The sequence below is a fragment of the Cornus florida genome, unplaced genomic scaffold (assembly GCF_030987335.1).
Source record: "Cornus florida cultivar Cherokee Brave unplaced genomic scaffold, ASM3098733v1 CherokeeBrave_3.0.0_Hap2_Chr04, whole genome shotgun sequence".
NCBI classification, from domain to species: domain Eukaryota; kingdom Viridiplantae; phylum Streptophyta; class Magnoliopsida; order Cornales; family Cornaceae; genus Cornus; species Cornus florida.
Genome location: NW_026775574.1, coordinates 103,819,705 through 103,825,884, shown reverse-complemented (window position 1 = coordinate 103,825,884; position 6,180 = coordinate 103,819,705).

Sequence of the window (6,180 nt, the reverse complement as noted above, 5' to 3'; positions counted from 1 at the left end):
CTTTATGAGTTTATTATATGTTTAAATCATTTGGGTTTGTGTATGGTTATTAAAGTAAGGAATCATTAATACGAAACTTAACTATTTATAATGAAATTTATTATCCCAGGTTTACAAATTTTTACTCCAAAAAAATACCTTTTTTATATAATATATTGATAAAAAATTAATAAATTAATCAAAAGTAAAATCAGTAGAATCATACTCAAATTGAATAGAAAATATTATTTAAATACTAAATTGGATGAAAACTATTCCGTCAAATTTCATAAGAATATAAAAAATAACGATAAAGGTAAAATCAATAAAATAATACTCAAATAGAAATAGAATTTATCAAATAAAAAATAACGTAAAAAAGTAAAATCAATATAATCATAACCAATATATAGAATCATAGAGTAGAAGAAAGAGTTTAAGGAAAAAACCAATTTGTCAAAGTAAAATCAATACGATCATAATCAATAAATATATAGAATCATATGGTAGAATAAAGAGTTTACAGAAAAAATCTAAATTGGATGAAACACATTCCATCAAATTTTATAATAAAATAAAATAAAAAATAATGATAAAGGTAAAATTAATATACTCATGCTCAAATAGAATAGAAGAAAGAATTTAAAATTCTTTTAAATCGAAACTTCAAAAACTAAACAAATAAAAAACATTCTTTTGAATCCAAACCTCCAAAAATAAAAGAATAAAGAAAATTCTTGATTATAAACAGATTGAAAAAGTTTGCCACTCAAACAAAAAGCAAAACATTGCAATTGTTTCTCTTGGATTACCTGGTTATATTCTTTTGTTTGACCCCTCCTTCCAAACCCTGTACTCATCAATATGTAAAAGTATTTATTCCTTTTTCAAATTTAATGTGATACGTAAGAGTTTGTCAAAAAGAAAATATAAATTTATGGTGATACATAGAAGTCCATTGGAAAGAAAATAAAAGGAAAGATGTTTTTGGATCCTGAGTTCATTAAGGAAACCTCTAAGAAGATTGCTCTTATTAGGGATTGTATACGCACTGCTCACAGTAGAGTAGGCAGAAGAGTTATGTAGATTGTAGTACTCGTACATTGGAGTTTCAAGTTGGAGATCAAGTTCTACTCAAAGTGTCTCCTATGAAGGGAGTAATGCGTTTTGGGAAGAAAAGGGAATTTGTCACTGCAATTTATCGGTCCTTTTATGATTATAGATCGAATTAGAGCTGTAGCTTATCGATTAGCACTTCCGGACCATTTACATCGTGTCCACAATATGTTTCATATTTCTATGTTACAAAAATTTTTGTGAAATGAGGATCGTTATATCAGCATATTGATATTGGTGAGATTGAGTTACAGTCGGATACAACATATGTAGAGCTATCGTGTCGTATTGTCGACCGTAGGGATCATATTCTTCGTAATAAGGTTATACCTTTAGTGAGTGTCCAGTGGAGCCATCATAATGAGGCTGAGTCTACTTGGGAACGAGAGGATGTCATTCATTCACAGTTTCTAGAAATTATGGAAGAAAGTAAGAGTGAATTTCGACGACGGAATTCCTTTTGTTAGGGGGGAAGAATGTAATATTCCTAATTTTAAAAGGATAGTCTCGGGATGTATTTTATTGTATTTTTAATTGATTAATTGATTTATTGGATTACGTGGCTATTTGTTTATGTGTTTTAATTTGAATTAATTGTTTATTATATTTATGTGCTTAAATGTTATTTTAATTAATTGCCAGTGTGTATTTAAATTGTTTAAATGCTATGTGTTTATTTGTATTTAAATTGTTTATTTTATTTTATTTTAATGGATGGATATGGATAGTAGTAATGAACCAACCATTTAGGTCACATGGACTACTTGGATAGGAGATCTAAATAGGTACAGATATTTACCCATGGATAGTTGTATATATATATATATTTATAGGGATATATGTGTATATGGATTGTTTTATTATTACTATTATTATTATTATTTGTGGTATTATTAATAGTAATAATATCATTATTATTATGGATAGTTAGTATTATATATATATATATATATATATATGTAACAGACTTAGTATATATTTATATTTTATATTCTTCCTTTTTTCTTTATTTATAATTAAGGTAAAGTTGGATTGGGAATATGATTTAGATGTAGTTATATATGTGTGTGTATGTGTGTGTGTGTGTGTGTGTGTGTGTGTGTGTGTGTGTGTGTGTGTTAGGGGTCTGTGAAAGGGTTAAAAAACCCAATTCACATACAAATTTTAGAGAGAGTCTTAGATAGAGAAAGAATGAGGTTTTGGCAAAGAAGGAGGCTAAACTAAGGAAGAAGGAGGCTTAGTTTTTCAATCTGAAAATCCTAAGGCAAGTTGTTTTGTATTCTTCTCCTTTGATTTTGTGTTTTATACATGCCTAGATTAATTCCATGATATTTAAATTGAATTAGTAAACCTGTTTTTGCACATTAAAATATGATTTACAGTTCATGGTTATATGTATAAGGGTTTGTATGGGTTTTGCATTATTTGATGATTTGATGCATTAATTGTATTATATAATAATGGAAGCATGTTTATATGATGTATAATCATTGTTGGGACATTCTGGGGGCCTCGATTCAAGGCTTTAGACCTTCAACAATGGAGGTTTGAAGGATCAGATTCGTCAGAGACGAAGAAGATGAACAGCCGTAAGAACTGCCTGAATCGGTCGACTAGTTTGTTGTTTCGATCGACCAAAGTGGCTCACAAGGACAAGGGGGTTTGTTGAATCGGATGACCGGAATGGGGTTTCGGTCGATTGAAGTGGCTGAATCGGACGACCGATGGGTATTTCGATCAACCGATTTGGCACTGAGATGGTTTTCTAGGATTTTTCATACTGTATGTAATTGTATGTTTGTGAATCTGTTATTAAATGCTTTAAATTGTTTAACATATATCCATGGAGGATTTAGAATGCATAATTAATATTAATATGCTAAGGGTTTGAACAATATGAAATTTAAATTAATTTACATGTTATTAATAGAAGATAAAATTGTTTAAACTTAATCTAGCAATTTTCAATGATGTGTATATGATTTTAATCATGTGTTGTTAGTATAATATGATCGTGTAATTAACTGATTTTGATTATACTTAATTTTGGATTGTTTTGATGTATAATTATGTATGTTGGATCAATTATGGATTGTATGGATTTATGCATCATTGTTAGGATATGGGGGCATATTAGGGATGGATTACCTAAAATAAGTTAAGTCCTACCTATTCGTGTCAGGCCACAGAACCAGTTGGATGACATGCCATTGAAATTATATGGTTTGATAGTTTACTTTTATGTTGGATAGGATGGATTATAAATATGTATAGATATGTGCCATGATATGAGCTTAAATCTCAGGATCAGTGGTTAGGGAGCGTATATGTATAGCTGGATATAATGGATAGTTCAGTGCCCTATTAGATTTAGGTACTCATGCTCACTTTATGTGCGTTTTGCACGTTGCTTACTATTCAGGTTGAAGCCGTCTTATAGCCCAGTGAGAGTCCTTTAGTGTGTATCTATATATATACGGATTATTTAGTTATTGTAGAATTAACTAGAATGTATACGTGTATTGGGTCTCTGTCTGGGATGTAATAGATTAGAACTTATTCGTGGGTCTGACCCACTATTATTTTTCAGGTGTTCGTCAGTTCTAAACTTAAAGATTGTTCGTGCTGAGTAGAGACAGCCTATTCACTCTTCCGATTCTACGTAGGGTTCTTCTTTATTTATTTCAGTAGCGTTTTGAATTTCTTTATTTATTTCAGTTAGGTTTTGGATTAGAGGTCTACGTGATAGATTCTCGAGTTGTAATCTTGATGGTTACTGGTATTAGGGGATTTGAATTATTGGAGGATTATGTTATTGGATTATTCTTAATGAAGGATTTATTATTTAGTTTTTTTTTTTTTTTTTTTTTTTTTTAGCTTTATCCTTTATTCTTATTTCTCTTTTGTATTCTATGCTTGTTTATTTCTTTAATTGTTTGATATTTTTCTCGGATTTAGGTTTAGGCTTGATCAACCCATGTCTTGGAGTCGAGGGACATCACATAACCCTAATACCCAAGGATGTAAGACACCCCACCCCTGTAAAAGAAATCCAAATGCCCTCGCGTAAAAGCCAAGCCAAGCCATAGCTGGCGATCTTATTTTTCTTTTGTATTCTATACTTGTTTATTTCTTTAATTGTTTGATATTTCCCTCGAATTTGGGCCTGATCAACCAATGTCTCGGAGTCGAGGAATATCACATAACCCTAATACCCAAGATTGTAAGACACTCCACCCCTGTAAAAGAAATCCAAATGCCCTCTCATAAAAGCCAAGCCAAGCCATGGCTGGCGATCTTATTTTTCTTTTGTATTATATACTTGTTTATTTCTTTAATTGTTTGATATTTTTCTCAAATTTAGGCTTGGGTCTGATCAACCCAGGTTTCGAAGGATATCACAATACCCTAATACTCAAGGATGTAAGACACCCCACCCCGGTAAAAGAAATCCAAATGCCCTCGCGTAAAAGCTAAGCCAAGCCATGGCTGGCGTGATCCCCAAGCCAAACCATTAATAAATCACCATATCTCGTATACACACACCATATCTCTATATATGCAACACACCATATCTCTATACATACACACTGCGACATGGAGTTTTCAATATCTTGCTCGATCTGGCTGTATGCAATGGATGGGAAACCATCTTTTTCTCATTGCATTGCTTCAGAGGCTAATCTTGTCTTCTTCACCTCTCACTCATCATCAACACACAATTCTAACAATCAATCACGGTATGTCGCTCCTCCACTAAAATTATATATTCACTTTTTTCTTTTCTTTTTTAATTTTATATATATATATATATATATATATATATATATATATATCAACTTTCCAAAACAATAGTTATGTGTGTGTGTGTATATATATATGAACAAGATTATAAGTTCTAAATTTTGGGGTTTGTTTTCTTGAAACTGAAATCAGCGGTCTTCTTTTTCTTGGTAGTGTATTTATTTATTTTTTTTCAAATTATATTGCTAGTAAATTTGGATTTTGACGCTTTTTATTGTTTTCCATTACTATTTGAAGAATGGTCTATATGTACTGATTTGCTTCTTCTGTCAATCTTGATATGCTCGATCTCTTGCAAAAGTCCCCACCCAAAAGTATTGAGTGTTCGATCCCAGTGAGGGCAAAATAGGAGTGTGTACGTTTGCTTAACCACTTGGCAAAAAAAAAAAAAAAAAAGAAAAAAGAAAAAAGAACCAAAGTTGATCTTTCAATAGCAAACTTTGTGATTGTGTGCGTTTGCAGCCAATTTCATCTCTTGAGACTCCACTGCTAGCTTGATCAACCACCATTGCTCATGTGAGAAATGGTGAATAATCTTTACTAAAGTTGATCTTTCAATAGCAAACTATAGTAAGTGTGTTTTGTTTTTTTTTTTTAAAGTCTAGAAATACACGCATCACTCACACACCCATTGCTGCTTTGGGACTCGAACCATCACCATTCACTTTGGAAAGTAGAGGAGATACCACTAGATTACAAAGCCGACAAATTATTTATTATTTTTTTCAAACATCTTTAGGCTTGAAATTAAATAAAATTTATATACGTTTATAGATCTAACTTAGGTTTCCATCACTCACATTTTAATTTTAATAGATTATGAGAGGATTTATATCAATCTAAATTATACTTTATTAATTAATTCATCTTTATTTGAATTCACTGAATTAACCTTTTGGCATGCATCATTTTGGAATCTCTGCATTTCAAGTTTAGGGCATTTCAAGTTAATTTATTTGAATTCACTGAAATTATATATTCATGGCCCTGTAATGCAACTATCAACTTGGTTCATAACATGGTAAAATAAAAATGGTTCATAACGTTGATTGGTAAATTTTCAAGGTGTATGAACAATTTTCTATCTTTGCATTCAAAGTAATACGTACTAAAATGATATGATATTGCTGGTTTGCTGAGCGCATCCATTCTTGATCGGCAACCATTTTTATTTTCTGTAATTCCCACAACACCGACATCGGAGTTCCGAATCTTTGAAGGAAAAAAGCAAGATGATCATCAAATTTTGTTAATTGATTTCTTTGCAGTTGTAGTTTGATT